Source organism: Peromyscus leucopus, chromosome 2, assembly GCF_004664715.2.
Source record: "Peromyscus leucopus breed LL Stock chromosome 2, UCI_PerLeu_2.1, whole genome shotgun sequence".
In the NCBI taxonomy this organism is placed as follows: domain Eukaryota; kingdom Metazoa; phylum Chordata; class Mammalia; order Rodentia; family Cricetidae; genus Peromyscus; species Peromyscus leucopus.
The window spans coordinates 107,439,045-107,464,433 of NC_051064.1; the positions used below are offsets into that span (position 1 = coordinate 107,439,045).

The window sequence follows — 25,389 nt, forward strand, 5'->3', positions numbered from 1 at the left end:
GAGAGTGGTCATGTATCAGAGAGACCTGAGCATCCTTGGCCATCGGAGGAGAGGAACGGACTGGGGACTGTTTTGAGAGAATGAGGAATATGACATTTTTATTTTGCTGAGTCATTATAAGCCTTGGTTTCTTGCGTGTAAGGAAGAGATGGACACAGTTCCTCATAGGGTTTTGAGATTAAATGAGATTTCATACAGAGCGTGGTTATAAGTACCTAGGGGTCTGTGTTGTAGACAGTGGCCCTTGACATGCTGAGATTCCCAAGACAGTGATAGCAGAGTCAGGAGATTCTGAGCTCTGACTCCTGTGTCCTGAAGAGGACAGAGGGAGCGGCTAATACATATTGGAAGATGGCTTTTATTATTTTGTGATGTGTTTATGTGTGTGTAGTGTGTGGTGTGGTACAGTATTGTGTGATATATGCACAAGAGTGTGTGGATCTGTGTGTGTGTGTGTGTGTGTGTGTGTGTGTGTGTGTGTGTGTGTAGAGGCCCAAACAGGATGCAGGGCCTCCTCCATAGCTGTCTGCTTGCGGCCTTGGGGTAGGTTCTCTTACTGATGCTCACCATTTTGGCTAAGCTGACTGGCTAGAGAGCTATTGAAATCTGCTCATCTCAGCCCCAGAGCCACGTCTGATTTTTTTTAACATGGGTACTAATATCTTCCACTCAGGCTCTTATGCTTACAGAGCAAGTGTTCTTGTCCTCTGAGCTGTCTCCTTACTCTCAGAAAATAGATTTTAACCCTAGTAAGTGTGAGTGCTCCTATAAATATCTTACCTTCACTGAAACAGTGTAAGATCAAGGTCGACATTGGAGTCATAACGCAGTGGCTGAAGGCACACACTGTGGCTGGGTGGTATCTGGGCACCATTGCTGCCCGTCTGTGTATTCCTCTGTACCATTCCTCTGTCTGCCTCTGTTTGAGGATGCTTATCTACTTTACTCAGATCAGCTAATGTGATAAGAATTCAACTCACATTTTAAAAATAAATTTGTACCATTGATGACCATTAGCTAATTTAGCCTTAATTATCGGTCAGTTTTCTTGTGATTTTCCAACTGTAGCTACCCACTCTTCACTGTCTTACCTTGTATATCACATGGAACAGAGTCAGCATGAAGCAGAAGTTAGGAAGACTATGCAGGTGGATTACCTGGGTTTCCATTTCAGCTCAGTGTTCCTAGTCTGTGACTTGGGGCTACTTCCCGTCTGCCAGCTTTGTTTTTGTTTTTGTTTTTTTTTTTTATAATGTGACGGTGGTCGCACCTACCTATTTCATACCAACTTGTGATTAAGTGACACACATATATGGTGTACTTACCAAGTGCCTCGGAGTCTTCAGCACAGAAAATAAATTTTCAACCAACAACGGGGTATATCTATCCTTATTGTATGTATTGATGCTATTTAGATACTTCTATAATGTGTGAGCATTATCTATACACAACTTTCTGTATAAGCAAGCAATTCATGCATGGCAGGATATAAAGGAATAGGTTTTGGTAATTGCTTTATGGAACTTAGAGAAGTCAAGAAGTATTAAGGTGACTAAGAATCTTGCAAAGGAATATGAGCTGGTCAGTTAGGAGACAACCAATGACCTGGTTAGCAGTGACTTTGTGGGATACAGTCATTCTGTTGCTGGTTATAGCAGAGCAGGTGTCCCTAAGGTAACTATAGTAGTTCAATGCTGGTCACAGAGGCTGTAGCTCTTTCTGCTAGCTCCTTAGATTGTTTCATGGTCTCAGAATAACTCTCAAGGATCGACAGATCATATCCTCATATCATGTCATTGAAAACAGAAAGAAGCTAAGGCAATGGGGATGGTCAGATGGGACTTCCTGGTTTGTTTACTCTTTGTTTTAACCAGAGGAGAAAAAATGATTTCCCAGAAGGGACTCTCATATTACACAGCACCTACCCACTCCCCGCTTGGTCTCCATTTGCCAGAACTGGATCACATTGCCACTTCCAGCCAGAAGGGAGGCCAAGAACACAAATATCTGGCTTGTTTCAGCATCTCAGCTTTCCATGGGTCAGTGACCAGTGAAAATGGGGCAATTTCTATGTTGTAGGAAAGGCTACTGGAGAGGAAGCTGGTTTAGGGGGGAAGAAGAGAAAACAGACTAAATTAAGGAGGCTTCAAGGGCCCTTAAGAAGCCTTCCTCTATAGAGGCATCATTTGTCAGTGACTAATGCAGAGGAAGTGCCTGGATTCCAAATATGTGAGCAGGAAAACTGTCATGGAAGAGGCAGCCAACTGCTCTCGTTTGCAGCTGGTGACTCTGACCCTATAAACCCTCTTCAGTCCTCAGCTGCTGGGTACCAATGCATCCTTTCGGGAGCCAGACCATGTGTTAGGCCAGAATAAAGATGCTCATCTCAGTAGCTTCTCCTGTTCTCCAGGCAAGCTGTTCACAGGGAGAGGGGCAGCATACACAGGAGTAACAGGTCTAGTAATTAGCAAGAGCCCTGAGGCCTTGCATCACTTCTAAAAAGACAAGGTGATTCAATAAGATCTGTCACTACCCCTGAGAGTTTCGCAGATGGAGAGACAGGTGGGGACCTCCAGTGCTAATGACATGGAGGCCCCTGGCCCACAATTGCGAGAGTAGATGAGGTAGGAGATGTGGGACAAAAGCAGAGCAGGTGGACATGAGGCTGCATGCCTGCTGGGAATGTGTGAACCTGTTTTTACGCAGGACGCCTGTGTTTTATGCACGATCCTGGCAAATCATGCCACTCCAAGGGGTAGGACTGTGATGGTGTGAGCCTGTTAAAATAAACACGCGTGAGTGGGAATGCATGATACAGCAAGCCCAAGCCTCTACCCATATCCTCTGTCCCTGGGCCAGAGGCTAAGGAATCACATGAGCATCTACTTTTGTCTTTACACAAATTAGTTGGTAAGTCGAAGGTTGAGCTTGTGTCGGCTCTGTGTGACCGTTTTCTAAGGGAGGATGGAAGGAAACGTGACCTTACCGAGGAAATACCCTGGAGCTTGCTATCTCAGCAGGAACTTGGTAGGCTCCTGGAGCTTAACAGCCAGCCACAGCAGAGGCATTGTGGTTCCAGGTGGGGTATTTGGGGTGGAGAAATTACACGCCAACAGAAGAAAGCTGTAGACTTCAGGAAGCACCTGGCACTTAAATTTCTAGCGCTTCTTTCTCCTTCAGGAACAGCACCGATTTTTCCTCTTCTAAAGATACCTTTCCTGCTTAAAATGCATGATTGGATGGAACTACCACTTAGCTCCACCTTTAGACACATTGGATTGGTCTAGGAGTATGCTGATAACTTTATCCAAACCAGTCTTTCTTGGGATATTTGAGTGGCAGCTAGGAGAGAGATTGGAGCCAGCCAGACACTAAAGTTTGTTCATGACTCTGGCTTCACAGCTTAGAAGCACTGTTGACTGTGGGAGATAGCAATTCAATGATAAAATGAAATTTAGTGATAGATGGTTAAATGAATTTTGGTTAAAGGGATGATAGGCATAAAACTTTTGAAAGTGTAGTCCCCAGTTCCTCACCCTGTATATATTGTCACAGAGGCAGACCAGGTCACTCCAAATGGTAGAAATGCGTGAATATGAGCACCCACATCTTACCACCCCCTTCTCTCATGTGTATGTTGCTGTGGAGGATTTGTTGATAAATAAAACTGATTGGCCAGTAGCCAGGCAGGAAGGATAGGGTAGGCGGGACAAGAAGAAGAATTCTGGGAGGTGGAAGGCTGAGGCAGGGAGATGCTGCCAGCCGCCGCCATGACAAGCTAGATGTAAGGTACCGGTAAGCCACGAGCCACTGCCAACTTACAGACTAATAGAAATGGGTTAATTTAAGATATAAGGACAGCTAGCAAGAAGCCTGAGCCATTGGGCCAAACAGTTTAAATAATAGAAGTGTCTATGTATTTATTTTATAAGTGGGCTGTCAGACTCCCGGGGTTTGGCGGGACCTGGAGAGAAAACTCCAGCTACAGTATGTATGTGTGGCATGCATGCATGTATATGCATACTCACATGTGTGTGGATGTATACATATATGTGGGTATATATGCACATGTGTGTACATGTGAAGGCCAGAGGTTGATGTCTAAAGACTTGCTTGATAATTCTCCACCTTATTCATGGAGGCATAGTTTCTAAATTGAACTCATAGCTAACCAATACAGCTAGTGTAGCTAGCTAGCCTGGAGGTCCTCTGTCTCCATCTTCTGAGTCCTGGAATAATTAATGAGCTGCCATGCTCGCTGTGCTTTGAGGTGGGTTCTGGGGATCCAAATTCTGTTCCTTGTGCTTGAGTGACAAGCCCTTTAACCATCAAACATCTCCCTACCCCACATCAGAATTCTCACTGAGGGTAGACAGAACATGCAGAAAAACTAAATACAATTTGAAGAAGATTTTGCCCAGTGTCAGAATAGCACTTTTCATCATCCGTTTACCGGCTAATCAACTGAGGGTTTTCCTAACAGGCTGATTGTGACTCTGCAGATCTGAAATGATCCCTGATGTTTCAGCCAGACTTGCATGTGGTATGGATGCCACAAACTCATTGTTTGAGATTCATGAGCCATGTGCAATGCAGGAATGGGTAGAACTGAGCTGCCATAATAATCCAATAAGAGTACTGGAATAAACTCGGGGAAGTAGCATTTGAGCAGGCCTGAAATAGGCAACTCTATTTACATAATTCAGTGACTATCCTTTTTCTATTTAGATACACATCTACTACTGTTCGCTACATAACAAATTACCCAAAGCACATCACCTTAAAAGTATAAACTTACTGTGTTCTACTTTCAGGGTCAGGTCAGTGGGTGCCCTTGCTCAGGATGTCCAATTGGGTGATATGATCCAGGAACTAGCCCTGGCCAGTATAATCCAGGAGCTAGCCCTGGCCAGTATAATCCAGGAACTGGCCGGGGCTACTGCGGTCCACAGGCTCACCTGTACCAGCTCCGGTTCCAGCCCTAGAACACAGCAGGCTATGAGATGGAGGGCCTCAGTGATTCTTGATTCTTTGTCTGGAGGCCTCCTTCAGTGCCTTGTCATGTATGTCGCCCCATAGACCAGATTACAGGATGGTACGGGCTTCTCTGAGATGAAGCAGGTGAGAGGCCAAGAGCTGGCATACCAAGAGGAAAGCAATGAGGTTGTGGAGCGACACACCATCAGTGATAGAAATAGAGACAGTTTGTTAAGAGGGAAGACACTTGAGTGTGGGAGTGTGCTAGGGAGCTGGGGAAAAGCACACAGGTGCTGCTGTACAAATTCCATGACCCTTGGTAGGTCATTTACATAGCTCATGTTGTCTCTGATGTTGATACATCTGTGGGGTTTTCTGCACCTGTGGGTAGCTCCCTAAGGTGGGTTTCCAGTCTTTGTCTGTCAACTGGCTTCTTTCACATGTTAATCTTGATGTCAGTCTCTCCACAGCCCCACTCTCTGCCACAGTAGGGCCTCTCTACAACCTAATCTGTCAAGCAACACCTCATCACTTCTGCTGGGTTCTGTTGTTGGAAGTGAATCATGAGGTTACCCACACCCGGGGAGATTACCAAAGGCATGAGTGCCACAAGGTGGGGGTCACCATATGCCATTTTATAGGCTGACTACCACAGTACATATTAACTCTCTGGGTATCATCTGTCCTTATGTAGGTTGGTGTTATAGTGAGTCCGTTAAGCAAATAGCATCATGAGATTGTTTGGCTCCCAACAAAAACCAGAACCCCCCCTTAAATGGTTCTTATTGAGCTAGAGTTTGGGTTTGGCTTACCTTCAAATTTGAAGGTGGGTTTATGCAAGCCTTTTTCTTGTTTTCGAGACATCCGGGCAGAAGCTGGGAGGCCACCTGAGAGCTTGTGGGCTGCTGAGCTCTGACTGACCCTCTGGCCATTTTAGTACTGCCAATGAAAGTGCCTGAGGAGCTGCCAAGGAGACAGCTGCTGCTGCCGGAGAAACACCCTCTGCAGCCTGGCATTTGTCCGGTAATTGCTCTCCAAGAGAAAGTAAACTCTTCACTTCAGGGGTTGGGGGGAAGGTGGATGGCACCTGGTTGTCGAGTGTAGGGGTGATTTAGAACAAGTACTGCAAATACAATGCAAAAGATTGCATTAAAACCTAGAAGATATTTGTACAGGTCTAAAGTTTGGCTGCTGGAAAACCCACTGACATAGGGAGTGCTCATTTCCCAGGCAAAGAGTAACATGCAGTCAATTGAATTACGTGCAAGCCACCTCTTACATTCCCTTTCTTGTTACTTTTGAAGTCGTTTTTCTTTTCCTTTTTCTTCTCCTTTTTTTTTTTTTTTTTTTTTTTTTTTTGCACAGGGTTTCTTTGTGTAACAGCCCTGGCTGTCCTGGAACTACCTGTGTAGACCAGGCTGTCCTCGAATTCACAGAGACCCACCTACCTCTGTCTCTCAAGTGCTGGAATTAAAGGCGTGCACCACCACTGCCTGGCCGAAGTTATATTTCTTTTGTGACAGTCAGAGCCAGCATTTTCTTTGGCCTTAGAGTCTGATAATGTGGAAAGCACACTGACTTAGGAAACCACATTGACTTAGGAAAGGGTGCAGTGAGTACCATCACTGGCCCTGAGGGGTTTAATGCTCTTTTCTACAGTTTTTCATTTTCAGTGGAAAAAGTATTTCTCTCATAAAGTTGTGCTAAATAGTAAATTTAACAAATAACACCATAAAAATTTTCCCACTGAATATCAGTGTTAATTACTATTGTCTCAATTACTTCTTCTTAAAGTGACAATGACCAAAGAGTTTTAAATTCCCTCTGCACAGATGGGAAAACTAAAGCCTATGAAGTTTAAGGGGCTTCCTAAAGATTACATGATATTTAAACTTTCTACCCATCAAAACACACCCTAGTTGAGGTGTGGTCTTGGACTGTGTTCTCGCTGCTGCAGTGGATGGAGTGAGAGTCAGCCAACTAACAAAGACACAGTAACGTAATGCTCCGTGGAATGTGGACCATGGAGTAAAATGAGTGGAAATGTGGAGCGGAAACAGTAGAAAGGACACTGGGCAGCTGCTTTAGGTCATGTGACAGTCGAGTGCAGAACCATAGCATAAGGGGACAAGGGTAAGAATGACAGCTGTTAATGACACCTTGCCACAGAAGGAAGCCCATGGGGGCATTCCCCAGATCCTCTGGAGTGTCTGTGGTTATTCTGAGGATATTTTTGTTTGTTTAAATGAACTGTGGTATCTGGCTCTAAAGGGCTAATAGGTTTCTTTAATAATAAGCACTTTAAAATTGTTAATATACTAATATTCATCATGGATTTTCAAGGGGCTATTATATTGTGAAGTGTTTTCAGAACTGGTCAGTCATGGACCATCCTTCCCCTGCCTCCTCTTTTCTCACCCCTAACTCCATGTCTGTTCATATTGAGCATTAGTTGTCACCATAGAAATTGGAGGAATGGGGACAGTCAGGCTTGAATTATATTTTCTAGTTTATGAAATAAGTATGCTAACAACCTCTGATTGAGCACTACCAGATACTGGGGAGTGGTAGTGGATTTGTACACTTGAATGCTGATGTCCCTGACGTTGTGAGTCATAGAATCCATCCACCCACCCACCCATCCAATCATCCATCCATCCATCCATCCATCCATCCATTTTCAGAGCAGAGCCAACTTATCCCTTTAGAGCAACAGGTATAATGCTGCAGTCCTATGGTAATATGAGAGCCGCCAGAAAAATGTTTTACTTTCTTTTAAAATCGGAAGAAGGAAGCTGTGAGGGATGGAGACTGTGTTTGTCTTCATGCACACATGTTTACAGAGTGTCCTTTTAAGTATTTTGTATGGAGGGAGAAGCGTTGGGGGACCAGTAGTTATGTTGCGGAAACTCCACGAGGCACAGAGGGGCTGCAGCTCATCATTCAAGGCCCTCACTGAAGACTGACACAATCCCAGACCTCCACCACTTCCCAACTGTACCGTGAGGTCTCATTCTCTTTTGGCTTCACCCCACACTTGCACTGAGTATCATTTCCACAGAAACAGCAAGTGCCTAAAAACTGGGGCACTACATTCTTAATTTTAGCACCCCATCTGCTCTGAGTAATGACAAACAGAGATGCACAAAACCATCTTTTCAGAGAGCCTCCCCCCAGGATTCCTGAGCAAATGTGGGGCCCCAGTGAGAGCTAGTGCCACCCGTGCCATACCCTGATGCCATGGCCTATGGACAGTGCGGTTTGGCTTGAGTTTGGAAATGACATCTTACAATCCTCAGATAACGAACAAGTGGAAGCCATCGTGTTGGAGTTTGCACACTGTATGGCAGCCCGGCAGCCACTTCAGCAAATGAGGAGCTTAGGAAGTCTGGCTCTCTTTCCTCTGTACACTTGGAATGGGGGCTGGTTTCCATTCAGTGCACAGAGCACTCCCCTCCAGTTTCCTATGTGAGCTGGAGCTTTAATAAAGCCATTGTGTGACCCTGGGTCTAACAACAACTAAATTGATCCTAAGTGCATTAGTGCGTGTCCTGGTGATGTTGCCCGTGGCACTGGGTTTGTGATGCCATACTACCTTTGGATGAGTTCATTATCAAAAAGGAACCTCTGAATTATTATAGGAGGCATCTGCTTAGATTAAGTTATATGTCCCTCTTTGAGTCTCAGCCTCCCTGTTGTGTGAAATGAAAGATCCAGGTCATAAACTCCCTTGGCTCTGGATTCTCTCATTTGAGCTTCCCGAGTTAAAGGCTGGGGAGTTGTTGAGGGAATCAGACGTGGGTGGAACAAGTACATGTAAATATTATTCAATTTCATCCTTGTGAAGAGGGACAATGGTGGGCCAGGACCATTTTGCACACTTTCCTCAACAATAATAATATCACAAGACAAAAGCTATTATTCCAATTTCAGAGACAGACGCTAGCAACTCTGGCCAGAAATTAAAGGCAACCTCCCCTCATGCATGGCCACTATTTTCCTATCACCATGTCTTGCACAGTCACATTGAGAAGGAGGATGTATCCATACACAGCAACACTGACCCAGTCAGCGTCAGATGACGTTGGCTTGAGTTCAGATGCCCATAGATGACCTTGGCTTGAGTGTAGAGCCTGTTGGAAATGAAGGGTGTGGACGTTCCAGGTCATAAAGCATCCGGCTGACATTAGCTTGCCTGATCAATGTTCATTTATTGGGAGCAATGTCTAATGCCATAAATGTGTATTAGTCAACAGGGCTGGTTTTCCTTTGCCTTACGAGGGAGGCAGGAATCTCCTAAGTTATTCCCAGGCAGCCACAGCCACACAGATATCTGAGTACTTTTTCTCCATCTTGTGGTTTGACCTGTTGAGCCTGGATCTCAGCTTCCACTGTACCTTCAATGTAGATATCTAGAAGGTCAGGACTGTTTCACAGTCTCCCCCGTGGGCTGGGTGCTTCCCCACTCTGGGCCACCAACCTCTCATGATATGAGAGCTCTTTGTCCTGTCCTATGATGTTGAGGACAGTAGCAGCCATTGGAAAACCGTGTTGCCTCTGGTATTTATTGTCCATGGCAGCTGTGGCGCCAACCCATCAGTGACTGGCACAGTGAATTTCTAGAGCTGCATTCCAATACCCTCCTGTAGTTTGCTGAGTGAGAGATGTCACTCTGTCCCTTATCTGGGGCACCAATGTAATTTTGATAACAAGAACCAGGTTAGTGGGACAGGGAGTAAAGGATCTCCTCTCCTCTCTTTTCCCTTCCCCTCCCCTCCCCTCCTCTCCTCTCCCTTCCCTTCCCTTCATCTTCTTTCTTTCATTTGTTATTTATTTGTTTTGTTCCTTTCTTTCACATACAGAACTGGTTACTCCTAAAGTTTTTCTCCTCTAGGGTCCCATGGCTAGTGGCTGCTCAGAACTCCAAATCTAGATTACCGAACTGCTTACCAGCAAAGCCCTTGCATTCTCCAGAGCCTGGCCCTGGTCTGTACCTTGCTAGCCTGTGTTTTACTGCACCCTCTTTGCAGCATGCCGGACTAGAATCCTTGGCTCCTTTTATTTCTGTCCCAGGAGTTTCGGGCTTTCTGTTCTGCCTGAAATGCTCTTCCCCAGCTTCCCCATGCCACACAGTCCCACTTTCTTGAATGTTTTTGCTCTGGTGCGTACGCCCCTTCCCTGACAGCTGCCTTAAAAACACATACTCCTCTCCTGTGGAAGTTGAGATGAGCACCCCCTCACTCCTAGTTTCTCTCCTAGCACATCTGGCATGTTATGTTTGATTTATATTTCTGTTTACTGACTGCTTCCCTCCTCCAAAACATAAGCTACACGCCAGAACTAAATAACCCGTGGCAAAAACCCCCGCTTTAAAATGCACTTCAACAGTCCGTGAAGTGTGTAAGTCAGCAGGTGTATTTGGAGTGGAGAGGTCTGTGCTCTGTGCCCTTGCCCTGATTGCGTTTGCATTGGACCCTAGCTGTGTCTCCCCATGTGACCACACCCTGCCCCACTCCTCCGCTGATCACTCATCGAAGTCACTAGCTGTGATCTGAACTGTGCCCTTTGCCCTCTCTGCTCCTTTGGTGGCCGGTGCGTCGCTGGAGGGCTGGTGCAGCTGTCTTCCCCCTGGGGGTTTGCCTCTGCAGCTCGGTGAACATGGGTATTGTGCTATTTAATTTCATTTAACTTTTTATCTCAGGGTAGAGATCTTTATTAGAAATAAATGTGTTCGGGCTATGGGGTTTTGTTTGCTTTCGGCATGCCGAGGTATTTCCCATGAGTTCTTTCTCCCTGTGCCTGAGGTTCTGAGCACTTTTTCTGGAACACACTCTGTGAAGCTGCCTCGGGGGAAATTATGTTCGGAAACAGAGGGCTCCTTCTCTAGAGTACGCAAAAGTTTGTTGTCTTTTTAGTTCTTAAAGTTTTTTTTTTTTTCTTTTCCTTAAAGTTCTTGTTATACTTCTGAAAATACCTTCATCTCAGCAATGTACCTGGAAAAGCAAATGGCTTTAGATGTTAATAATGTGCAGTAGTGGGGAATTCAGGGATGAAAGTGATACTGTTTCTTTGGACCCCAGATAGACTGGGAACCAGATGACCTGGCTAATGGTTCTGTAGAATGTTCTAATTGAGTGACCAGTCAGTCTATAAGATACAGTCCCTCGTCTGAGCAATGACAACTCTAAGCTTTTGATATGGACCGTCTCCAATAACCTGTCCTGCTTTTCAGTGCTAGCTTGGCAGCCTGAACACTTGGGGGCCTAACTTGCCCTTCACTGCACTCCAAGGGTGGGTGCTTGCTTACTCCAAGAGCCTTGCTTGCTTGGTCTGTGCAATGAGGACCAAAGTCCCTGTTAGGTGTTTCCCAAACAGCATCAAGAGCATTTTATTTGGGCATACTAATGTGAAGTACTTTTGAGCCCTCAGGCCTTGTGATTATTTGAAGCAACTTATTTTATCGTGTGATTTTTCTGGCTGTGTGCCACCAGAATGGAGGGATGAAAGTCAGGAGATGAAAAGGCATCGCACATCATACTGACAGTTTTTAAATTCTGCTTTTAAAATATACCGGGTTTATGTCTCCTTTTTGAATTTTGTTTTTAATCTCCACTTTATATTTTAAGTTCTTGACTTGAGCTTGGGGAAAGGGCTGTGGCTTTCATGCAGGTTTTCAAAGGCCTATTTGATAGTCCTGGTTCTTCACCTCTGATTTTCTGTGGGTGTTTCCCTTTAGAATTCCTGAGGGGAGGAGAGCTTTCCTAGCTTCCTGATGATCACATGACCTCTCTTCCTTGGTGGACCTAAACTGCTGAAGCCAAGAGACTCACAGGCGGCAGGGGATTTACAGGGCCAGTTAACTGCTGCCAGTTAATGGGAACCTAATGAAGACCAGCTCAGGTTTTTTTTAAGTTAAAACCCAATTAAAAGCCTGGAGTAATTAATTTACTAGTTTGGCTCCTGGAAGCTGTTTAGTGTGAATCTAGTTGTTATCTTGCTCTTGATCCCTTGGTTCCTGAAGAGTGTTCCTAATTTAGATCATAAACTTTAATGGCCAGAGGTTGAAGTTCCTTCCAGAGAGAACATCCTCAGTCAGGTCAGTAGCCCCATAGCCTTGGCCAGGGATCAGAAACTAGGCAGATAGTGAAGCTGTGTGATCTAGACTCAGCAGATGAAGGAGGAGGTGTGGCCTCACTGGGTGGGGCTGAGTCGAGAGGGTTGAGGTAAAAGACCCAGCTTTCTCAATGTCATTCAGGGTGGGAATACCCACACTCACATCCCCAGTCCCCATGGTCTTCATTTTAAGTCCAGAACTGAGATTGTCATTAAGGATGTATAATAAAGACCCAGGAGTCAGGTAGTATTTGCAAGGTATGAAAAAGGATCCTTGGGCCAGAAGACAGGAATTCCAGTTCTTTTTTTAGCTGTTGTTTGCGTGGCTTTGCCATTCAGGGTAGAATGAGCCCGCATCATCTCCTTTTCTGGGTTGTCATGTGGATAGAAAGAGAACTCCAAAGAGAAGGTACTTGGTAAACCAGGACAGTGGCTGTGAGCCGGAAAACGTCTTCTGCAGGGCCACTCTCCCCTTGGGTCCCTGGGTTCCGGCCCTCGCTCTGCTGCTGTGCTCTCACAAGGCTTGCTCTCCTCCAAGCAGATGAAAATGGGAGGTGAGGGTGCAAGGGAGGAAGGGAGAGAACAAGCTGTTTAGGCCTCAGGCCTCAGCCTCCCCTTGAGCCTCTACCAATACCTCTGCTGCCCTGCCGAGCAGGTAAAGTGAGTTAATGATGAAATGTCAGGAAGACACTTGGGGGCTTTTAGAAACGCTGCCCCATGACATGACATACAGACATGCTGTCAGTAGGCAGAACAGCCATGCTTACATCTTTAATCACTGTGTTGCTTTTGTGAGTTGTAATCAAGAGCCCTCTTTGAGGATGGTGGCAGAACACCCTCAAGGACGTGAGTCTAATATTCCTTTTAAAAGTTTGCATGAGGAGAGTCTGCCCAGCAAGCTCATTCTTGGCAGGCAGAAATTAATCTGAACCGTTCTCCGAATTTACCAAGCAAGTGCTTGCCTGAATAGACAAGGAGCCTAGGGGTATTTTTTGTGGGAGTGATGAGTTGTGAATTTCAATACGATATGTGTGTTAAAAAAAAATAACATCGGTCTGTTTTAAGAGAAAAAAGAAGTTTCTGAGTGTTTGGCAAAGCAGGTTATTTTTAAACTGAGAAAAAAATAGTATTGTAGAGATTTGAAAGATTTCACGGCTTTATTTATTCAGTTAATATATATGTGGGGGTTTCTTGCATCTTATTAAGACAGGGACAAAGGAAAATGTAAGGGAAATAGGGGACCATCTGTGCCCTCAGGTGGCCTTCAGGCTCACTGTGGGACCAGATGCAGGTAGGGCAGAGTGACAGCTGATGCGAGGCAGGCTGGTTTGATGGAGACATTGGATACTTAATACTTTAAATGAGGTATGCTTGGGTATGCGTGGGTTCTGTCAGAGAAATAGTATCTAGGGCTGAGTGTCCCATCACTTCTGGGCCTTAGTTTGTCCTGCTGCAGAGTGGGTCTAATAACAGCTTCCAGGCTAAGCTTAAGGTGTCCCTTAAGCAATAACAGCGAGACAGGAGTAAGTCACGCTTCGCACAGACCACGGCACAAGGGCAGTGGCACACTGAGTGGCATGCTGCTCCTTGTCACCGTCTCATCCTGAGCACATAGGCATGGGGCTCCTTAGACTTTTGAAGAATCGAGACCGTGACACAATGTTCTTCTTACGGTCTGAACTAGGATTTTGAGCAGATGTCTCCTCCTTGTCCCTCTAGGGCACTCCCTTCCCTTCCTCAACTTTCTCCCTTTAGTTCTCCGAGACTGCCCTGTGAGGACCACCTCAGTCTCATTGTCCACCTGCCTAGCTGTCCACCCTATCTTAGGCCTCCTGGATGCTTATTGGAATTGGTGTGTCCTGAATCCTGGCAAGAGGAAATGAGACAGGTCTATGGTTTCCAGTCACCTTTGACTTTCTTCCTACTGGGTTGCCTTTGGTCTACCACCAAAAGCCAAAGCTCTGCTTAATGCAGCTTTTCCTCCTGTTCTGGATGACCTCCACCAGACCTGGCAGTAATGCCACTCTGTCCCTGGGGTCCTACACTGTCCTTTGAGGTGCCCCTTAAGCAAAGCTCACTCTTGTATAAGCAATCTCTTTATGAAATCTTCCGAATAATCTTACTGTGAGTTTGACATCTGATTCCCGCTGAAACAGCCAAGAGGGTACTGAGTTTAAATAGGTGTGGAGGTGTGGTATTCCATGGCCACTCAGGCTCTGATCTGTGTTCCTCAGATGTACCTGTAGCACGGGTTTCATGTGTGGATGAGGAATGAGTGGTGGGTTGGGGGAGGAGTCCTGGACTGGCGCCTGAGGATCAAGCAAAGTTAGTATATCAGATCTCATTTCTCACAACAGAAATATTTTTTGAAAATTGACTCCTTTATTAATTTTGACAAATACACATTGACTAACCAATTTATAGGTAGCATAAAAGATAAATATTGGAAACATTTTCCTTTTTATTCCAAAACACTGTATACTAGTGAAATGGAGAGAAGGCAAGGCAAGTGATATGTAATGCGTTCCTCTCTCACTAGGAGGCCAAGGGCAGCATCTGTCACCTTCTCAGACAGACATTACCATAAAGATTCCAATTCTCACTTCACAGAAGTTAGACACTGAAGCTCAGAGATGTCAGAGGCCATAGTGCTGGGTCATGTGTCACGGTGTTGGTGGAAGCACAAGTGGACATCTCAAGAGACGTCTGTGAGTCTGAGGTACTCATGGTTTTTGTTCCCCCAAAGTGAGCAGCATTGATTTAAGGATTTGAGTGACAGGGATAAACAGGTGTGCTTGACTGAAGTTGTGGATAACTAGTAGCCTCTGCCTCCTGGCAGAGGATATCCCCTATCCCCTGCTGACAACAGAGCCTTAACTAAAAGTTCAGTCTGAAGTTTAGGAATGGCCATGCAGCCTGTCCTCATGAAGACTGGTGTATGAATTCCTAGCAGGAAGGGTCTTGGATGTCTCCTGGGAACTAAGGCTAAATTAACCCCCTTGTTCCCATTGTATGGGACTTCACTCCCTGAATTGAGGACCCTCAGCTTCTACTTCTCTTAAAGTGACTGACCTCCATGCTAATCATGAACTTTTTTTCCAGCTCATGGCTTCTGCTGACTCACAGTTCCTGCTAGGTCCCTGCTGGGCTGCTTCAGGGCTGTTCCCTTGTGCTGGTCTTGTGGACAGTCTGCATCAGTGAACCCACACTCTTGAAAGAGAGCATATGTGTATCTTTTCCTACATTCAGTTTGTGTGGACTTTCTTCCTGGACTCAACTGTTAGATTCAAGTAAAGAATCTAACCCAGACCCAGGAAGCTGGGGCTTGACCTGGGTAAAGGGGGTGTAGGAAGCAGGGTGAATATACGTGAGTCCTTTGACATTTAACAGAACAAACTGACAAGTTTCAGGATTACAGGCTGGACATCTGTGGAGGTCATTATTCTATCCACCACTGTTTGCCCTCTGGTCCCAAAACTGATATTCATTCTACATGCAAAATACATTCATGGCATCTCCGTGTCTCTGTGGTCTTACCAATCCAAAATATCGTATTTCATGTAACCCCTGTGAGCTCAAAAGTCCACATTTTCATTATCTAACTCATCTCCATCATTTTCTTGAAATCAGAGCATGAACCCTTTGGAGGGACATTTTTCTGCCTCCTACCAGCAGTCCCTTCTATGTGGTGAATATTTTATTTTATTTATTTTTTTTGGTTTTTCGAGACAGGGTTTCTCTGTGTAGCTTTGCGCCTTTCCTGGGACTCACTTGGTAGCCCAGGCCGGCCTTGAACTCACAGAGATCCGCCTGGCTCTGCCTCCCGAGTGCTGGGATTAAAGGTGTGCGTCACCACCGCCCGGCCAATGGTGAATATTTTATATTGAGCACATCATGTATTGTAATAGCCTTACGCGGTGTGTATTCTGAGTCGTTCGATTTATCAGTGGCCAGATAGAGTTTCAGGGCCTTAAGTAACATGCACCCTATTGTGCTTCTTGACCAGTGAGAGTGAGGGGTCATGCTGGCTCTGAGGCTCATGGGAGCTCTCATATCTGTTATTCCCATCTCTGAACTCTGCTACCTGTTAGAACCACCTGGGGAGCTTTTCATCCAGGGCCCAGGATGTACCCACACAACCTATAAATGGACTGCTTGCAATGTTCTTGGGGGCTGTCATGTGTGCTGTCTTCTCAGAAACAGCTGCTTGAATGCACAAGAAGCAGGTCTGTGGTCGAGGAGGTGTCTACAGTGAGATACATTGGATGTTGACCAGTGAATCCGAGAGGAGCTTTCCTGGGAGTGCAAACAGCTTTCCGTGGTGCTCGGTTGTTCGGGAGTTGCCAAGAGTGATTGCATTTTTTATGTGTCTGTGAGATGGTTCAAATAAATACTCTCACAAATCAGGGAACAACAGAAACAAGACGGCCTTTGTCAGAGCATCCGTCCTCATTTACGGCCTCAGGAAAACACAGCCCCATGGTTAACGTTGTTGCCTGTGCTTTTTGTCAGGGAGATAATTGTGGAAATTGGGTTGCTTCCCGTCAAGTGCAGCTCCTTTTGTGGAGAAAATTTGAGACATCCATGTATCCCATTTTACAGTAATTGAGATGGGACTAGCAGATCATTAGCAGTGCAAAGGAAGACGATGCCCTGGTTTTTGAAAGGAAGGTGATCAAAATTTGACATTTGAGAAGAGGAGAAGAGAAAAATAGGATGTCAGTGGTAGGAGAGATCATGCCACCTGTCTGTACTTTGCGTGGGGAGAAGATGGCTTCTGTTAGTGGGGCCCTTGTGTGGGCAGATGGCCAGAACTCTTGCACGAGAAGTAGCCTAATGATCATTGATCTGGATGGTGTTGGGATGAGTCCCTGCCCAAGGTCAGCCTAGAAGCCAGGTAGCATGGCAGCATCTGTTGCATGTTTTCCTCTGCTCCCTCCTTTCCCCCCTCCTCCCCTCCCTCCCTCCTTCCCTCCCTCCCCCCCCCTCTCCCTTTGAAGATAATGAAATGCAGCTTGCGGAAGGGAGAGTAAATAAGGGCCTGATATATTTTAAGTAAATCAGCAGGTTGAAGCTGCCAAATGCAGCATTTGTTTATTTAAGGCCCCCTTTCTGAGAGGGACTCATTAAATACTTGTTTTTTTCTGTCTGTAAGACCCCAGGGGACAGCAGTAGCCTTCTGCCAGTCACACACATTGCAAGGAGACACATAGAGGAGAGGAACAAGGTTCAGGAAGGAGGAGCAAATGAACGATGTATCCTGCCTGGCTAGTGCAGGGTGGGGGGTGTCAAAATGATGGGGAGCACTATGGCTAAAAGGACCCATAAGGGGCTCCTTTAGGATTACTGTGTTGGGAGAAGCAGTATAATGACTGGCTGGGCCTCTGCCCTGGATGGTTGAAGGAGGAGACAGTCCTTGTTCCATCTCTCTGCAGCATCTCCAGTCAGCTTTGCAGAGTGTTGCTGAGAGGCTGAACATTGAGCTGATTTGATTGACAAACACTGATTAATAGCCCTGTTCTGAAGGAGAAGAGAGCCTGTTTTTGTTTTTTGTTTTGACATTTCCCCCTGAAGATTCATTTATCTGGTGTAGTCACAGGATTTCTCCTGTCCTGCCTGGCACCATGGTCCTGCAGCCGCTTATAAAATCATCATTCAGAGGCTTAATATTAATTATCAATTGTATGGCCTAATGGCTCAGGCTTCTTGCTAGGTAGCTCTTATATCGTAAGTTAACCCATTTCTATTAACCTGTGTTTTGCCATGTGTTCAGTGGCTTTACCAGTCTGCTGGCATCTTGCTCCTTGGGCAGTGTCTCTCCTCTCTGCTTTTCTTCTTCCTGTCTCTCTCTTTAATTTCCCGCCTAGCTATAACCTGACTTGCCATAGGCCAAACAGCTTTATTTATCAACCAATCAGAGCAACACATATTTATAGCCTACAGAAAGTTATCCCACAGCAATCTGGGGCTTTTCAGACAAGGGCCATTGAATAGCAGAAGCTTTTAAACCAAGAAACTCTACTAATGTAGCCATGCCACCATGCCCCATTCCAGTTGCTGACTTCTGGGTCCCTGGTAACACCTGAGCTCACACCATAGTGACAGAACATGGACTGACCCTGTTGTTCCCCTCAGATACCCCTGAGATGTCCCCTGTGATGGCCAGTAGTTATCCTGCAGCTGTGGAGACTGTACCAGTGTGTGTTTTTATCTACATGCTTACCCAGGTTTACTTGCTATTGCTATAACTGAATTCCCGAGACTGAGTGGTTTATAAGGAAGTTAATGTTTCTTATTCTCTGTCCTTGTTGACTGTCTCCATCTCTATCCATCTCTCTGCCTGTCTCTGTCTTTTTCTGTCTCTGTGATCTGCATTTCCCTGTGTCTCACTGTCTCAATCTCCATTTCTGTCTCTGTGATCTCCATCTCTGTCAGCTAGAGCTTTGCTTGTCAATATGGCTGCCATTCACTAGCCTTTCAGAAGTCAGCTATAGAATACCTTCTCCTCTGTCTTAACTCCATATCCTAGTTACTGACAAAATCTACTCCACCTGCTGCTACTTGGTCCCAGGCTGAGGTAGATCCCTATGTGCTATGTACCACCCTGCCAACTTTCCTCATACTGCACAGTGAGGTTGTGCAGTACCTGTTGCCTACCTAGGAACCACTTGAAAGCTTGATGCTGGGCTAACATCTTTATCTCTTTCTGAGCATAGAGAGTAGTGGATTCCGAGAGAACAGGCTTTCAGCAGCCACTTTCTCAGTGACTTCTCGAACTTGCTTTTATGTTTTCTTATGTGCTTCCTGAACTGGGCCCTGTATCTGTGGATGCTGTCATCCAATGGTGGTCAAGTATTGTTCCTACTTATAGTGGGGTAGTGTGATGCCTAACTAAGAATGTAGATACATAGTTGTATGAAAAGGATAATAAGGGAACTGGAGAGATGGCTCAATGGTTAAGAGTACTGACTACTCTTCTGAGGACCTGGATTTGACAGGTCTATGTCTATGTGGCAGTTTATAACCATTCCTAATTCCAATTCCAGAGGATCCAATGCCCTCTTCTTAGAGCTAATAAGATATACAGGTGATGCCAGTTCCAGGGGCTCTGCCACCCACTTCTGGCCTCTGTGGACACCATACTTGCATGTGGTGCACAGATATACATGCAGGCAAAACGTTTATATGTATGTAAAATAATAAGAACTTTAAAGGCTGGAATTAAGACCGAGAGGAGGCAAGAGGGCAAGGGTGGCAGAGAGCAGCGTTGAGCAGAGGGAACGAAAAGCAGGCAGCTGAGAGACTGCAGCTTCCTTCATTTGGCTTCTGAAAAACCCACCAAGATAGAAAGTTTCCCTATTTTACAGATGACGAAACTGAGGCTAATTAAATAGCACAAGAAACTAAAGGCACAGAGGCAGTCACTAGGAGTCAGTGGTAGGGTCAGGCAGGAGTCCAACTCCAGCTGCTTATTAAGTTTAGAGCCTGCCATGTATGTTTGTGTATGATGTTGTGAAATCAGAGGCCAGGGCTTTGTAGAAGGGCCCACAGTATTGTAAACAGTGGCCAGATGTCATGAGGATTACACACTTAGCCTACCTTCCTGTCTGCCTGTCGGGTTTTCTTACTTTAAGTTTTTGGATTTTGTTATTGTTTTCTTTTCCCATCTAGGGTTTCATGTAACCCAGGCTGGCTCAGATTTACTGTGTAGCCGGGGTGGCTTTGAATTACTGATCTTGCTGCCTCCATTCATTTCCCAAGTGCTAGGATTGTAGGCATGTTCTCACCTCTTTTTAAATACCCTCGGAGTTACATAATGAATTTCCATGGTCCTAAAATATTTAATGAAGCTTTATGATCCATCAGTGAAATGAAACACCCCTAAGTGTGCCATGTGGCTGTCAAGGAAACTCCGTTAATATTGCTAAAACCTGGTTCTGATTTTGTTTGGCTTTGAATTTGATTAGATAAACACATTCTTCAGCGTCATTGGCTGCTGGAGGCTGGCAGGCACTTGAACAGTGGCCCCTGCCTTGGAGGAGTAGCATTGCACTGTAACAAACATTTCCTCAGAGCTTCCACTTGTCCCTACTCGTGTCCACATGTAGAATTAATTTCATTACCACCCCATTTTACAATGAGTAATCTGATAAACTTTGTACATAGTTTACTTCCAGATTTTCCCCCCTAGGAAAGTGAGACCCAATAGCTATTACATAGCAAGGTATCATTTATCTTTTACGTTAATTTTGAAAAGGAGAAAGGTGTTTCGTTTATAAACTATTTCAAATGAGTTTGGCCTGCATCCATTGGACTTCCTTTAGTACTGTACTGTTTGGGGCCAGCAAGAGGGCTCAGAGGGTAAAGGTGCTTGCTCTGCAAGCCTGATGACCTGAGCCCCACCCCTGGAAATTATGTAAAAGTAGGAGAGAACTGATTCGATGACTATTATGCTGTTCCCTGACCTCCACATTTGTGCTCTGACATTGGGCCCCTTGTCTCACACATGCACACACACATACACACACACACACATGTGCATGCACACAATAATATAAATAAATACATTTAAAAATGTAATCAAAAAGTATTTCTGCTGGTACTGTGTTCTAGGGTCTGAGCTAAGCTATAATGTATGTATGTGTGCTAGGCTCTGAGCTAAGCTGTAGTGTGTATGTGTGTGTGTGTGTGTGTATACACTAGGGTCTGAGCTAAGCTGTAGTGTGTATGTGTGTGTGTGTGTGTGTGTGTATACACTAGGGTCTGAGCTAAGCGGTAGTGTGTGTGTGTGTGTGTGTGTGTGTATACACTAGGGTCTGAGCTAAGCTGTAGTGTGTGTGTGTGTGTGTGTGTGCACGCGCGCGCGCACGTATATGTAAAATGGAAATCTCAAAGTTGGTTGAAAAGTAAAGGAATATGAGTTCACTTAAACCTTTTACTTAGGTGCCAATGCTAATGTTTTATCCCTTGTGTTTTATCATGTATAGGCATCATGTTTTAGGTATTACATGAGTATACACATATGTGCATTTACATGTACACAATTTTCTCCTGGATTATTTCAAAGTAATCTAGACACGTCTTGGCCCTTTACTTCTAAGTACTTGAAATATTTTTCTAAGAATAGATATATTCACTTGCACAACTATAGATAGAAAAGCTATCAAATAAACTTAACATTGGTGCAGTATTGATACCTAATGTAGTTTTAATCATTACAAAGATTTCCACTGTGGTATGTGTTTTCTCTTCACAACAAGATCCTGTATAGAGATCATACGCTCCTTCTAAACTTTCTCTAGCCTGCTTTTGTGGTTTACTACATTTTTGGAGAACAAAGCAGTCCCTCACTGTCTCCCACTTTGAAAGGTGCAACCTGAGAAGATCCCTGGTCAGGAGGCTTGGGCAGGAGCAGAGATGCTACATTCTCTGTGCACCTCCCTTCTGCTCTCCTTATTGACACTGGTCTCCATAAGCTAATCGAGATGTTGTTCAACTTCTTTACTGTTTGATTACAAATTTCCCCCTTGGAGCCCACAGATTAAGTGGAAAGACACTTTAAGACCTGCGAAGTCCTGTTCCTCATCAAAGATCCCCAGATCTCCATTTGTCTAAGGTTAGACCGGACTAGCCTCTATTCGGATGGCTGCAAATGCAGAGCTGCAGTGTTCCTTTGTCGAGGTCACTCAGTGCCCGCGTCCACTCTATACAGCAGCCTTTCCATCATCCCCTTGGTTCACCTGTCAGCAGGGTTGGGCCTGTCCAGCATGGCTCCAGGGATCTGAACCCGACTGAAATGACAAGGGAATAAAGAAATGGCAAACACACAGAAATGCAAAAAAACTGGGACCGGATGGGGTGGGTGCTGGAATGGAGAAACCTCAGCCTCCCAGAAGCCCAAGCTCTCTTATCTAGAGTTGAACAGAGAGGCAGGTAATTATGTCCTGCTGAACAAGAAGATGAGGTGACAAGAAGGTAGGGTTTATGATACACAGCTAGATCAGTAGAAACAGTATCTATCGAGGAATACTATGGGCTGGAAATATCCAGGGGGCAGCTATGGAGGACATTTTCTTCACGTACTTTCAATACTTGTTCCCTTGAGACGACTTTTTATCCCAAGCTCTGGGCTCCTTCATATGGCTGGCCTCATATCAACAGCACACATTCAGCAGGACTTCACTCCCTCGGGGCTTTCTCTGCTTCCTACAGGTGTGGATTCACGGATTTCTGTTTTATTCAATCATATATCACTTCCTATCATCTTGCTGCTTGAAGTGTTCTAACCCAGGTGGCATTGTCCTAAGACCTTTTCTTCCTTAGTTTCATTGAGCACTTCTTCACTTCCTGGAAGAACATGGCATTTGAGGCTGGTCCTGTTCCCCCACACTCGAGCCCTGGCTTCTTGTGTAAAGAATGGGGCTAGAGGCCACCCTCCAAGTAGGAGGTATCTCGCTGTTCCTGGAAATCTATGCTGTTTAGTGGATGAAAACACAGATGCACACACACCTTTAAATACAAACACACATATATTTAGGTTTCATCCCCTGAAACCTCCAGTGTCTAATCTGCCTCCTAGCATTCTTCCCTGCTTTATTCCTTCTGTGTACTCCCACATCTTTTCTTCCCGAGAACTCTGACTCCCAGGACACCAGGGCTCCTTCCTTGCTGGTCTTGTAATGTGTCAGAAATAGTTTCAAAATGCTTCGGCCTGTCACATTGTAGAAAGCAGAAGAACCTGGTAAACGTGTTTGGCATTTACTTTTTAAATTTGGAACACTCTTCCTACCCAAGATGGAGTATATGCCGTCCAACTTCAGATTCCTAAGTGACTTGATCTGTCTTTTCTGCCCAGTCCTACCATGGCTGGACTTTCGGTTCTCATGGAGCATCAAATGGAAGTACCATGCTCCATTGTTTTGTCTCCCTCTGTTCCCATCTCTGTTGATTTCCAGCTGTGTAGAACAGTGTGCACATTCCACAAAGAACTGTTGTCTGAGAACGGTCACCCTCTGCCATATCACTGCAACCTGCCACCTAGCCACTGCACCACCCAGCCTATAGAAGTCATCATGACTCCGATAGCAGTCATCACTTTCGTCTGGCTGATTTGCCTGTCCGTTTTCAAAAAGACACCAGACGTAGGTCTTTCTTGCAACAACAACAAAAGGTGGCTTGCTTCCCAGACTGAGCTGGCCTTGTTATGGCGCTCACTCTCTTTTTCTTTCAAATCCCTCGTACCCTGTGGCGCAATTCTTAATTTACTGGTGAGGAAACCAGGGTTGCTTGCCTGCGCCTTGCAAGCATTTGTTCCTTGTTGAAATGGCCCGTTTCATGTGCTTATAATTTGGACACCACCAAGGAAGATGCACTGCCATGCGAACCACAACACAATGATAGTCAGGTGCAATTCTCAATGCTGCACATATGAAGTCCTGATCCTGAACACTGTCTTCAAATGTCCAGGCACTCATTATCTTATTTTTTTTTAAGAAGGGAATATGTACCCTTCTTGGTATGTCGTATAAGACTTGTATCAAGCTGCTGCAGTATTATTGTGATTTTTTTTCAGTTGAGGTGCAAATTATATAGCACAAAATTAACCATTGTAAAAGGTTTTTGTTACACTTATCACAGATACTTGCAAATACCAGCCATCATCCCTATCTAGTTCCAAAATATTTTCATCACCCCCCAAATGGACCTTGTTTCCATTAAGTAGTCTCTTTTACTACCAGATTCGTCCATAATAATGACTGATCTGCTTAGTTGGACTGACCTACCTTGACCATTTCCTTGAAATGAAATCGTACACTATGCAGCCTTCATTGTCTGACTCCCTTCACCTGGCCTTTGTTTCCAAGGTTCCTCCATGTTATAGCTCGTACCATTGTTGCCTTGTTCATTTTAGCAACTTGGTAATAGTCCAGGGGACAGAAAGACCACATCACATGCTCCTTACTCATTCTTCCATGGTTGAGTAAGGAGAGGTGAAAGGGTAAAATGTGCCTTGTGCTTTGTTCTATACCAGCTGTTCTCAACCGGTGGGTTGCGACCCCTTTGGGGTCGAACAGCCTTAGGAAAGGTTGAGAACCTCTGTTCTATACAAAGCCACTTATTCACCTTGTCACCTTGGACTAGCTCCTCACCTGGCTGTGTCCCAGGTTTCTCATCTGCTAAATACAAATATATCTAACCTTTTATATTGATGAAATAAATGATTGAATAAGAGATGTCTGAAAAATTTGTAGCCATCTTACCACAGAACTCCATCCATGATGGGGAGAGAGAATATAAATCTGCATTATCGTATGTGTTTTAGCTTATGTTTGTGCTGTCGGAGTTACCCAAACCTCCCTGTTTTGCTTTTTGAAACAGAGGACATCCGTCTCTTCTGCTTTGAGGTAGGGTGTGTTTGCCCCCCTCCCCATCACGCCCCCAACATGGGATTTTACATTTCAGAAGCAGTCCACTAGACAGAATGTCTGTAGTGGAATGTTACATAATTCACATTTAGACTTGAAGAGCTCATTATAAAAAACCTGACACACTTCAGAAATATTAAATTACTGCAGATTGTGTGGAGCAAAGAAACATTATTGAAGCATTTCAAAATTCCAGGCTAGCCTGAATTTAACTGATAGGGTTTCTCAGCTTTTACTGGGGAAATGATTGGAGTTGTCACATGGTTTCTGGCCCCGAAGGACTTTAATCTCCTTAATTACAAAGAAATGAATTTCCTAAATAATTTGGAGTTACTTCACAGAATTCGCTCAACCTCTGGCTTTTGGGAAATTAAAGGGGATGGCAGGCCCTTGCTGTGTGCACTCTCCACACAGTTTCCCTATTGAAGTTTCCATTCAGAATGGCTCTGGTGTTTCCTGTCATTATTGATACAGGGAAGTACTTCAGAGATACACAAGTAATGCTCACAGCACTCAAACGTATCACGTTTTGCCAAACGAGTGACTCCGGATACCCAGGGGAAATGGAGAGGTGCTAGATGCTGGCCTTTGAAGTGGATGAAGGGAAAATAGTCCAAATTCTATCCATTTTCATATAGTAGCTTTTAAAATCTTTGAAATTGTATGAACCTATGTCTGTAAGGGTTTTTTTTTTTGTTATTTTGTTTTGTTTTGTTTTCCCTATATCTAGTGATTAGGTACCTACTGAATACAGGGCCAGCAGGATGGGAAGATCTGATATCCTACTCCTTCCTATATTTTGTTTATTCTCAGAAAACAGACTTAAGCTGTCCCAGTTTCTCATGGGCATGTGGTCTCATACCAGACACAAGGT

General features: G+C 44.9%; 1 protein-coding gene across 10 annotated transcripts in view; it reads left to right on the forward strand.

Annotated features, from left to right (window-relative positions):
- The window catches only part of Dab1 (DAB adaptor protein 1), a 1,142,636-nt gene that overhangs the window by 854,084 nt on the left and 263,163 nt on the right, over window positions 1-25,389 (forward strand). Inside the window, exon 1 of one of the 10 annotated variants that reach the window (XM_037203412.1) lies at window positions 6,414-10,639. The exons of the other annotated variants lie outside the window; for them this stretch is intronic. The gene's annotated coding sequence lies outside the window, so the exon portion shown is untranslated. Of the gene's footprint in view, window positions 1-6,413; window positions 10,640-25,389 lie in introns of those variants that run through there. 10 annotated transcript variants of the gene reach the window in all.